We start from the raw sequence: 13,459 nt of genomic DNA, 5'->3' as shown, positions 1-13,459 counted from the left end.
TCTTTCCCCTTCCCCTTCCTTGTATTAAGGCCCGAGAACACTCCTCTTCACCCCTACGGGGAGATGAAAATTTTTTGTCTATTTCATTCTCTCTCCCTTAGTCCGTACACTCTATGCATTGGACACAGTATACAGGACAAATCTGGCTTCAACATTTGGTGCGGTGAGCATGGATTGTGCCATTAACAAGTAGACGAGCAGCATCGTGAAAAAGCTCTTCAGAGAGACACTCATAGCAATGAGTACACAGGGGGAACTTGCACAGCAGCAAATTCAATCTAGTTATTCTTCGCCGACGGTGGTCTTCAAGAAACTCCGACTTTTTTCACGTAGATATGCATATTTCCAGCTCCGATCTTGCAAAGTTTATGTTCAAAGCCCGAGCTACAGTTTTCTTCACCGCTCTATTAGATCTCTTGTGCGTTAAGAGAGGCTCAAACTCTCGATCAACAGGAGTCTCAATGTTTATAGTTGAATAACCATCGTTCAAGGCTCAACAACCAATTGTGCTTCTTGCAGAGGTTATCCACCAAGTTCTTGCAGTTCACAAGGTTGGAATCATGAGCTACTGAACCTCCCTTAAACACAAAACCTTTAGGAAGCCTTAGGTTTTGTAATGGCACTTGATAGGAAGTCAACACCTTTTCTGAGAAGCATGTGCTAGCCAATTGCGCCACCATCAACTTTTCCACCGTGTAGACTGTTTCTACTTGTCGGTCGACTCAATGCGCTGGTCTTACCTGCCCTTCGGTCGACCTCCCTCTTAAACACGCTGAAATCTCACCGACCGGCCGTCTCCCTGTGAAGATCGCTCACCTGTCTTGTATCTTCTGCTGCGCACGGGAATCACTGCGCTGGTCATATCGGATTGACTGACCATCTCCTCGCGAAGGCCGACAACCCGCCTTTCCTCCTATCATGCAAAGAGACACACATATCGCCTCACGGACCTATAGCTGCTGGACTTCTTAGTAATGCGGAAGTGTCCCCTGCATGAATGAATTATGGCCCGACTTATCTATTTTGAGGTGGCCTCTTTGCTTTGGCCGCCTTTCCGATCGACTGTTTCACCGGCTGATTGCCACGCCGCTCTGGCAGCCTCACCTCTCCGCTCACTTACCTGTTGTCGTTCAGATGCCCGACATTGACCACCTCTCCTCGCCGATAGCTTGGATCTAAGATCCCCAATGCGGCCGACCACTCCGATCGACCTCTTGCTTTCGATTGGACACTTGCTTCTTACCAGATCATATCAACGAAGTAATCCGTCGCTTTACGGAGGTATTGTTAAACGAAGTAATATGTTTTCTTCAAGAAGGTAATATTATTTTTGTCTTTTATTGCAGCTAAAAATTCCTTATAATGCCCAACAAAACTAAAGGGATTGCCGCTAAAATTTTTTCTTATTGTCAGTATTTTAAATAAATTCAATAACTACTCCTTATGTGCAAGAATTTAAGGAAATTTTTGTTGAATTCTATTTTATGCAATTTATACTAGAACTCGGGGAACTCGGATCCAAATAGCAAAATCAACAAGGAAACCAAGGAACTTTTCTCACCATGAGCTCTAGTTCTGTAGCTTAGATTGGACAAAAATTTGGAGATGGTTCCCTGCCCAATAGCGACAAGCTCCGCAAAGGATATGACGACAATCACCCCCTAAGAGGAGTCTAGGCGGCCTCCTCCCATAGAGATGGGACCCAACCTAAGACGGAGGTCCCATCAGGAGACAAAGTCCCACGTGAGTGAAGGGTTAGAGCCTAGCTTCACCTTTCAAGGATATGCGCTGGTCGCACAATAAAACCCCCCGATCAAACAAAAGTGATCGGTTGGGACGTCAATTCGTCCGATCGATCATCTAATGGTGTATACCAAAAAAAGGTTTGCATAGATCTTGAGATAATCTAATAATCTAAATAAGAAGACGAAAATAGCTTGTACTCATTTCCTTAAATCAAGGGTAAAGATGTATTATTTTATTTACCCTTTTTTATCTTCTATAAATATAAGAACCGTGGCATGTATTAAGGACTCTTGGGCTTTTCTTTCTCAACTCATCATGTAGGGAAAACTCTCTCCCCTTCACCTAAACCTTTAGTGAAATAAACGGATCAAAGAGCTCGAGAACACTCCTCTTTGCTCCTACGGGGCAAATCTCTTTCTTTTCATTCTCTCTCCTTCCCTCGGTCCTTACGCTCCATGCTCTAAGCATGGTCTACATGACAACTCTGGCTTCAACAGAATTGCTGTAATGCCACCCACTCTACCTTTTGATTTATGATTTGGATATTGGCCCAAAAGTAAAGAAGAAAATTCAAATCCATTAATGTGTATGCATTAATGTCTGGCTATCTTGATCTTTTGAAGGTTTCATGCATAACACGTGTGACTTTTATCTTTTTTTTGTTTTTTTTGGTAGAATTTTTTATATGCTGATGTGGCATGATACAATCAAGAATATATATTTTTTATTGATAAGATGCTGCTATTTCTCACACCACTGAGTGGAATAGATGGTGTTCATTTGATGGTCTTTTAAGTATTGTGATTATGTGATCAATAGAAATCTGAATTCCTTTGGATTTAATAGCCTTGCTTATAACCCTTCAACCATGTCACTTTTGATGCTGTTCCTTACAGTACCTTACACATTTAAAAACGTTTGAACTGTCAAGGCTGACAATGGTCTTAGCCTCAATTCATGGTCTCGGCCTTTTAATTACGTTAATAGTAAATAAAACATGTTACTTTTTACGGTACAAGATGATTGTTTCATTTTCATCAACTTTTATTATTTTTGTGAAACTATTGCTTGGACTTGTGAACTAGAAGCACTTGGTGAACTTGTAATCCATCCAACATAATAAATTGAAATTTTATTAGTATGGCTAATGGTTATCATATTTAATTGTTGGAAGATTTACATACACCACTAAATTCTTATGTATTTACATATCTAACTCTTAAACTTCAATTTTCACATACATACCACCTTACCTATGCCTGAAAAGGTGTATTTCACTTTGTAAAAATAATTAAAAAAAAAACAGTAGTATTTTTATGTGATATGGCAAATTTGGGTGGTATAAATGTAAAAAAGCAAAGTTTTAAGTTTTCAATATGTAAATACATAGGAATTAGGTGGTATGGATGTAAATGCTACATTGTCCTGTATTGTTTCTGCCAATGTGGGGTATGCCTTTATTTTTAAATGATATTTATATTTATACAGAGGTTTTGGTAAATCTTAGGAAACTCAGAGTCTTGTTTGGTAGGGTATAGTGTGAAAGGTGTAACCATGTGATTTGGATTTTACACACAAGGTGGTTACTAGAATTTAATCGCAACATTAATATTTGATAGGAACTTTCAATTTTTACAGGTTTTGTATTGCCGTTTTAATTTCTTAGGTTCTTTTTGTCATGTTATTTTTCTCAAAAACAAAGCTAAAAAGTGGAGATGAATATTGCATGATTGTCTATCATTCTGAAAACTCAAACATAAATATTGACCATTTTAAAGCTTAAAAGTTGATTACTGTATAATCATCCCATGGAGACGTTGTTAAATGTTTAAGAGGAATGAATTGCTAAACAACATAACAAGTTGAGAGCTGATAGAAAGAATTAAACTATATTATTTGGTAGTATAACCCTTTGAACCTTAAACTATATTATCCATTGAAATCCAAGGTTTTGAAATATTAATAGAACTGTAAACATTTGAACCGCTACCAATGCGACTAACTCCTGTATGAATAAGTAGTAGGCTGGTCGTAACATTATCCTTTTATGACTTTGATAATCAGCCTTGGAAAACATTAAGCATTTATTCATATCATCTATTGTTATTTACCTGGCATAAAACTTACATAATTTTTCAACATGATTTGGTAGGCAATTACCCATTTTAGAATGAAACCTGACTTCTTTAAGCTTTTGTTCTAGCTTTGTGGGTTTGATAGAATATTACCTCATTATTGTCACTCTAATCGGATGAGAAAGAGATGCTTGCACCAAATTGAGATTAGTAACCAACTACCATGCTATCCATGTTGGGAACAAATTCCATTTTGTGAGTTGTGTGAAACACCATCTTGTTAGAAGTTTCTATAGATTTGCCATTTTTCCATTTAATCCTCTTGGACAATAATTCCATTTGTTTTGTCCTTTTGAACACTAAATATCTTGCAAAAGGTGGAGTCTTATCAAGCCGTATTTGAGCTACAATTGAGATGTTGACGCAAGTTTTTCACTTTATAATTAGTTGGCCTCACATATAAAAAAGGTTATTAGATGCTATTTTAAAACTTGATTGTGTGCTTGTCTGTTTGACATATCATAAATGGCTGGCGTTATAATGCAATGAATGAATCATATTTGAATATGGAAAGATTCATGCCTTTTGTACTAATTATATGCATCATTATAAGAATGCTGATATGGATTATTAGAAAGTGGCTCAGATAATATATACAGGTGTATTTAAAAGCATTGTAAATATACTTTTATGAGGTCTTATTGAGAACTTTGATGAACTAATCAAAAGCTGAAGAAGTTTCTTGGGTTGAAATTTTTTGTAGAAAGAGTAAGAAAGATTGGAGAATGCTTCAAGGGCATATGATTTGACCAATGCTATGAAATTCTCCCATTAACAGATTCCTAAGATTAGAAGTTTGATCATAATAAATAAAAAAAAATGGTTACACATGGTAATAATTATTTCTCAAATAATTTTCCCCTAAAGCTTTCTTTTGCAAATAGATAAGTTTATGCAGAACTTACATTTTGATGCTTAAAATAGGTTGCCGACAGATATTACAAAAAATACTTCAGGTTTTTAATTAGTGAATCATTTTTGATGACCAACTGAGTTTAGTTTGTTGCAAAAATTGGCTGTACATTATATTCTAGGGAGAACTCAGCACAATTTTATATGTATTTTCTATAAAGAGTGGATAAAAGTCCAAACGAGTCATATAAATCGAAGGGATATATATAACTAATTGTTTCTTTTCTAAATTGAGAGAAAAACACAAAGACAGGCTATCTTTCTTAATTTCTGAAGAAAATCTTTCTAAAACAAAAGAAGACCCCATGTGATGTAGAGCACAAGGTCTCTAGCCGACAAGAGAAATGCAATTATGTGTTGCATTGGTCAAGTCCATTTTAAATTTCTATCGACTCAGTAGCAGTCATGAAATATGAATTAAGTTTTTCAGTTCATAATTTCTTTCTCAAAGCATCTCCATGAGCTTTTGCATTGGCTGTACCTATGATCAACATCAATATAAGGCACATTTAGATATACCTAATGATGAAAATTCTCCTAAGATATGACTGGAAAGTCAAGTCACCTTGTTTGGTTCTGCTGGAGTTGTATGATAAAATTTGTTTAGTCCAATGCAAGATACATTGAAAATCTTGTCTTAGGTCAGCAAAACTCAAGTTTTTATTTTGGAGCAACAAGCTAAATTGAACAAGAAGGTGCTGTGGTAACTTATGTTCCTCACAAACAATGGCTCTGATCTTCAGAAACTTGCTCTTACCCAGATTTTTTGTAATGTTCTTGAAATCATTTGCTGCCACCCACCTTATTATAGAGGGCTGTCAATTTGGCTCGTTGTTCACGAACAACTCGTGTTCAACTCGTTAAGCTGCTCGTGTTCGGCTCGTTCGTTAAGCCTAACGAGCCGAACACGAACAAATTTTTTTGAACAAATTTTCAAAGCTCGAAATGTAAAAGAGCCGAATACAAACAAAAGTTTGTTCGCTCATTTTCGGTTCAAATTGGCTCGAAAAAAAAAAATATATATATATATATATATATATAAAAAAATATATATATATATATACATAATAAATATTCATAAAATTAAATATTATAAATTATAATTAATTAAATTTTATACAAACAGTTTTTTTAGAAAACTTATTATTTTAATTTTATTTAAAAAATTAATTTTTATAGTAATTTTATATTCTAACAAGCTAATTTCGAGCCGAACACGAACGCACTGTTCACGAGCAATTTCGAACACGAGCCAATTTCGAACACGAGCCAATTTCGAACACGAGCCAATTTCGAAGACGAGCTAATTTTAATTACGAGCCAATTTCGAACGAGCCACCTGAGCTCGCTCAGGCTCGGCTCCTTTACAACCGTATTAGTACAAATAGGGAATCTAAAAATTCTATAGGTACTTTTATCAATAGAAGTTGCTTTCTTGGATGTGAAAACTTCTCACCTTCCATTTCTCTTACGGATTGTGTTTTTATGCATGTGGTTTGATTTCTTTGGTTGTACTCGTGTTTCTCTTTCATGTTTAGATTGTTTGACAATTTTTACATATCTAATTTTCAATTCTGCATGTGATCTAAAAATTGCTATAGTTTTAGATATTATTTGAATTATTGCTCACATAGATTGGAGTTATATTTTTTCTCTATGTTCATCAGGCGCATAATTGTTTGTGTTTTTAGTTTTTTTACTTAAACCTTTGCATATTTACTTTTGTAATTATTTGCTTTAGTTGAACTGCATATTGATTAGTACAGTTAAATGCGTTGCATACTCTTTTTTTTATATTTTACATTTCTCATCTCAAAAAATGGTGTTCTTAGGAAGCGTAGAACCTAGTTTTACATCACCATGCACATGTGTACAGCATTTATTTTGCATTAAATGGTTGTTTTTTTCCTGTTGTACTTTTTGGTCCGGCTTCTTTTGGATTGATTCTTATGAATATGTGCGGACAAGATATGACACTATTGCTAACATTGGTTTACACTAGAATAGGGGCTCAAGACAATCGGGCAAAGCATGAATTGAAACTTTGTTTGAAATTTGGTAGAACAATGAGCATCCAACTTTTAAAATTTCTTGTTCATGCATAATGAGGGGGGAAAAAAACAAGCGTCCTCAAAAATTATTAAATTAGCACTTCAAAATAAAAACAAATCCTTTATTAAGCATGTTCATTTTGTTATGATAGCGATGAAGTGATTAAAGATTTACAAATGTAATTGGATTATATCTATTATTTTTGTAAGTATGGAGATACTATGAAGGCATATTATGACATGTACTTGTTTGTGCTATTGAAATTACATATTTTAATAAACAGGACAACTTCTAATTAGCAACAAAGTAATAAAATAAAGACATCTTTTAGATGTCAATACGCTTTGAATTAGTTGAACAAAAAGAATGATACTCGATGTGCAGTTCGAGTGGATGAATCGAAAATTTACTTCAATTTTGGTAAAGTATCCACCTTTTAAAATTTCTTACTCATGCACAAAGTGGAAATAAAGTTAAGAGCAGCATACAGAACATTTTACTTCAAAACGTGAAATTGGAAGTGAAATACACTTGGATTTAGTAAAGCACTTGCTGTTTATTACTTTGTATATAATAGTTTAGATGTTCTTACATGTAAGTCCTAGGAACATCTACTTTCTAAATCCAGTTTAAGTGCCTATTTATCAGCCATGTTATTAAGTCAATTTATGCATAATACTGATAAAACAACATCGTAATATTGTAGTGTATGCAAGTGATACTTAATAATAAAGTTCATTCGAAAGTATAGTATGAGTTATTCCCGCAAGAAATGGTAGTAAATAACATTTGAACACCAAATTTATTGCCCATTAATATCCACTTAAAAGTAATGATAAACTCAGCATTTCATTTGAGCGTCCATTTTGTTTAAAAGAAGAGACGGTTCTTGCAGGACTAAAATATTGACTGACAAAAACATCATGTAGAGAAGTTAGAAAAATCTAACAATTTAGTAAACTTCCACAATTGATGCATGATAATTGGATGAAGAATTAAGAAAGTTAATCGCAAATGGAACACAGGAAAAATAAATAACAAGCAAGCCTAGAAGTATTAAAAGTAGTAACCATGTCATTTGAAGGTTGATAGAGTTAGAAAACACTCATAGCATTTTATTCTTTAAAATATAAACTAATGTTTCATTGAGTTAGTTATGTGGGAGCAATATCTAGTAATAATAATGGTAGTTGTGAAGTGGCTAAAGCGTTCACAAATATAGTTGGATAGCACATGATTTTTTTATCTCGTAAAGTATTTAAAGTCTATGTAACTTTGTTTATGCTATGGAAATTACATATTTTAGTGTGCAAGAAAACTTCTAATTATCATTAAAATAATTTAGAAATATTTTAGATCTTTGTAGGTTTAAAATTAGTAGAATAAAAGGAATGATACATGCCGTACAATTAATTGGATGTGTAGTTGCTAATTATGAATAATATATGTTTGACTATTGAGTGATTCTTAGGTGTGATATGTTTAAGTATATTGCTTTTATTATATAAGAAGTTAGAATATCAATGATGATATAATATTTAGTGTTGAAGTTGGGTGATTAAGACAAAGAAGTGCCTGACAAGCATTATACCATATGAGATTATCATGAAGATTTAATCGTAAATTGTATAAAATTGCATCAAGGCTAAATATACTGTTATGGATATTAGAGTTAAGGGATTAGAGTTAAGGGAGAGTCATTGATAGCCAAGTTGATTGTCAATATTATGAAAAGGGAGAAATTGAATGTGGAGAAAGGAGAAATCAATTCCTCTTATTAATCTCTTGTGCCTCAATCGGCCACCTTTATTTATTATTTATATGAGGAAACAATACAAATGGAATAGATTTTGCTTCTAATTAAATCTTGATATTTCAAATTCATAGTTACACATAAAGGAATAACAATACATTTGTATATATTCCTGAGAAAGGAAGCTAATTATATATATTATATTTCAGATTTCATGCATTTGGAATTTCATTTATGTAAATTTGGATCTTTATAAATGTTGATTTTCAAAACTTCAAATGTTAAGACGAATCTTTTGTAAAACTAGAAAGGATAGAGCATGATTTGATTTTTTTAGGGAGATGATGGGAATAAGAGCAGCACCTATTAAAAGCATACTAATAAGATTATTAGATACATTAAATATGGAAGTTTTTAAACTAAACTAGATAAACCTAAATTAAACTGGGTAGAAGTGTAAAAATTTTATTCAAAGTGACATGAACACTTCATGTAACACTCAACAAATATGAATGTAGGAGTATCCATTAATATGGACCTAGGTATTCTCAGATAAGTTCGTTGATGAGAGTTTGAGGGGAAGGGAAGTGTTAAAAGTAGTTCTTTGGCACCTATGTACAAGGGTTGTTGTGCTTGTTCTAATAGCCTTCTGCTATTCAATCGAAGTAATTGTTGATACATCAGCTAAGAAAAATTGTTACTTCACCACTTTTCTTATTGCGTAAAATTGCAATAACCCTTTTTGAGTCCACTTACATGAAGCATTGATGCTCATGTTTTCTCCTCCCCTAATATAATGCACCAACTATAACATTAGTTTCATAGCCGTGTATGTAGCCTTTAATTTGTCAGTGTTTACCACAAAGTGTGGTCAGTGTTATCAAAGCGCAAAGCTCAATGTATTGTGCAGGCTTTATTTTTTGCTTCAAAGCGCAAAACGCATAGCGAATCTTTACTTTTATTTACCAAATCACTGTTAGTTTATATAAAACTATTAATGTATTAATACATTCATTAATAATTATAAAATATAAAGCATGACTTAAAATTTGATATAAAATAAAAAAGAATGTGATATAATACTTAACTTGAAGGAAAACATTGAGGGTGAAGCTACAAATTAAAATTTTGAATTATTTGTAATAGTTCCTGCAATAATTAAAAACTTAACAAATTATAAGAAACTTGCAAATTAACTTCCGCGCTTTGAAGTGTGCTTCAGTGAAACGAAGAGGGCGTCACGCGCTTTGCTTTGCTTACAAAGCATGCTTTTAAACATATTGAGTGTGTTATCTGAATCCTTGATTCTAGATTCTAGTTGATGTTTGGACATGAGGTGCTGATAATGTGGATGAAGCTACACTTACTGTTTGGCAAAACTACTGAACCTAGGCATCATGACCTTAGGCATGCTTGTTTTGAAAATGCCTTCAATGAGGTGTGCCTATATCCCCTACTATATCAACCACAAAGTCCACATGTGTTGTATTATCAATGAAAGTAATGGAATCGTCATGATGACCGTTCCTTGTGCCCATAACATCAATCTATTTTATGGTTTATGAGTGTAGTGCGTATAATCGACGATGGCGATTTAGCATTTTGTCAGGGATTGTTATATTCCATAATTACTTAGAAAACAATATTATAATATTTATATAATCTCTGATGGTGCAGGTTGGACATGTGCATGGATTGTGCATATGCCAAAACACATGTATTGGGAAATAAGATATCCTTAAAACATAAGATGCTTGAGACATAGGATTGCTCCATTTCAAGAATATATGTAACTAAATTAGTTGACCATTTGGATTAACACACACACAAATATGAAAAAATAAATTTATCACCCCCATGTCCGACACACCGCTTAAGAACCATATTAAACAAAGATATGTAGATATTGCGTGGGATTGCAAAGAGAAATATATGAAGAGTAAAGGAGTGATAGTAAGATTTTGAAGCTAATTTGATTAGGATAGCATAGTTTATATACAAATTGGGTCCAAGTAAAAGGATAGAGATGTTTTTGATCTACTTTTTTTCAACTGTACATGACTGTTGGCGCAAATAAAGAGACTCAATCTCTAGTCCATGATTAATTTTCTCAGATTCTACGTTTACAGTGATATTCTTGAGCCTCTTTTCTATTTTTATCTTGGAATAGTTGATTTTCTATTTTGTAAAGGGCCAAAATAGTCCCCTACAAGTTTACATGGGGCCATTTTTATCCTAGAGTTTATAAAAGTGTAAATTTGTCCCTAGACTCTTTAAATTGGACCTGAAATAATCCCCATAAAGGACTATTAGAGCGTCAATTTAGAATCTAGGATTAATTTGACACTTTTATATACTCGTGTATTAAAATTGCCCCGTGTTAATAGTTAGGGGACTATTTTGACACTTGTACAAAATTATACTCCTTTAGGTGATAATCGTTCATCTTGTCATTGTGCCAAATAGTCATTCAACAGCTTTACGGGAGCCTCAACAAAATATTATATAACTTATAAATAGTGCCTTGTCATATTATGGTCATCCAATCATTTCTTCAAGAAAATTTCATTAGGATAAATTTTAAAGGACTTGCACCCATTTCCTAATTTGTTGAAATACATGGTCTAATTAAGTGAAATTTTGTGGTTATCAGTTAGAAATAAGGAGCATTACTGGAATGGACAAACTTTAAAACAAAACACTTCATTTATATAAATTAAGATTTTCGACATTCTAAATGAAAAATTTTTAATCAGGCATAGTTGCCTGTTTTACTGGCGACGACCCAACAATGTAAGAACATGCTATTTTGTAAAGGGCCAAAAGTCCCCTACAATGTTAGATATGTAAATACATGAATTTAATTTTTTTTTTAAATATCGAAAAATTTAATTTATATTAATGAAATTTCTTATTTTAAAATTTATCCTAATGATCATTTTCGTGACAAATTAACCAGGACAAATTTTAAAACAAGGCATTTCATGCATATGTTCCAATTCTGAAGTATATACATATTTAACATCTAAATTTTACTTTTTATATTTATACCCCTCAAATCTTTCTTATCATATAAAAATAAATATCATTATTTTAACTTATAAAAAGTAAAATACACCTTCGAATGCAAAGATTCAGCGACATATATGTACAACAACAATATCAACAAACCTTTATCACACTAAGTGGGGTTAGCTGCATGATTTTTTTTGGTCCATCGTGTCCTATTAAGTGTCATATTTTCATTTAATTCTAATCAACTAAGATCATTTTTTATACACCATGCTCAAGTTTTTTTAGGTCTGCCTCTACTTTGCTTAAGTCAAATCTAAATCCTCTACTCTCAACATTTAACGTGACCAAACCATCTAAGACAACTCTCTCTAATTTTGTCTATCACCAGAGCTACTCCAACCATATCATGGATCTACTTGTTTTACATTTTGTCTCTAAATTTAAAGCCACTCATCCACCTGAGCATTAAGTCGCCTATAAATAAAAATTAAAATTAGACGTTAGACATGTAAAAAAAAAAGAAATCAAGTGAAGTGTAAATTTCTCTCTCTTTCTACGTCCCGCTAAAAAAAAACCCTTTAATGAGAAAGAGACCGTGAATTAAAAAAAAAAGCATGTTGGCCCACTTTAAGGAAATTGAATGAACACAACTTGAAAGCCGTTTGAAAAACAGAAAAAATAGCATGCAACAAACGCGAAAAGAACAAAAAAAAAGAAAATAGCTCATTGGCACATTGGTGTGCAGTTGCACGTAATAAGGATGACAATGCCCGATTATAAAATTTTCTTTAGTAATACCTATAGTCTAAATTTATATTTTCGAAGGGTTTTGTTTTAAAATTTTTTTCCTTCCAGAATCGCTTATTTATTCTTTATGCAATGATGTTATTGAATATTTCTATTTTGTGAACATGTCCGTGATTGAAGTCACACATTTAGCAACTCATTTGAAGGCTGTATTTGGTCCTTAGAAGTTGACTGGAACAAAATAATCACGAAAGTGAAGTCTTGGTTTAAATACAATGGACAACTAATTGTTGATATGCATATGTAATTTTTGAAATTGTGGTTAGACGTTTTAGGGAAAATATTATTCTTCCTTAATTATCTATTACTGTGCTTTTATTTAATTTTTTTTTCATGATGCTTTGATTTTTCCTTCAATTATATGAGGGTTATGCTGAGCTATATATATATATATATATATATATATATTAAGCCCAAAAAGGCTAATATATTAACTAGAAAGAAAAATACAAATACAATGTGTGGGAGGGCCCAAGCATAAGACCCTACTCACACAAAAACCACAAGTGGTTCCAAAACTAAAAAATACATAAAAGTACATTAGAGACTAAAAAAAAAGCCTAAAAGTGCCGAAATACAAAATATCAGGTGGCTAAAGAGCGATCCAATTTGGTCTTGCCTCTGCCTCTAGTTCTAGGGAAGGAGCAAACTAATAAGTTGGTTGGTAAGATGATCACCATTACCAGTAGTAACTAATGTATCATCCAATATGTTCCCAAGTTGAAGTCGGCCTCCATTCTTCTTCTTCCTCCTGGAATAGACCTGCCATTCCTCATCCGAAGATTTGCTCAACTGATTTTGGTCTAAAGTGTGCTGAAGATGTGCAAGTTATTGAACATTAGAAGCAACTACATGTTGGATCGACTAATCTGTTATTGGGTTAAAAGAGCACTCTTGTGAGTCTTGACATGTGAGTCTGCTTTAATAACAATGGGTGGTATAAGCACAATTGGATTTGTAGCTATAACATGGTGTTCTTCGTCAGGAACTGCGGTTTTGGAAAGAGGATCAAGTTGCGTCTTCTCCACAGGGTTGATAG

At 33.2% G+C, this 13,459-nt stretch overlaps 1 protein-coding gene across 1 annotated transcript in view; it reads left to right on the top strand.

The window, feature by feature from the left end:
- LOC110028303 (VIN3-like protein 1) overlaps positions 1 to 13,459 on the top strand; it is a 37,171-nt gene that overhangs the window by 1,371 nt on the left and 22,341 nt on the right. The window lies entirely within an intron of this gene.

Source organism: Phalaenopsis equestris, unplaced genomic scaffold (assembly GCF_001263595.1).
Source record: "Phalaenopsis equestris unplaced genomic scaffold, ASM126359v1 Scaffold000510, whole genome shotgun sequence".
Lineage (NCBI taxonomy): Eukaryota > Viridiplantae > Streptophyta > Magnoliopsida > Asparagales > Orchidaceae > Phalaenopsis > Phalaenopsis equestris.
This window is presented reverse-complemented; position numbering and strand designations above follow the sequence as displayed.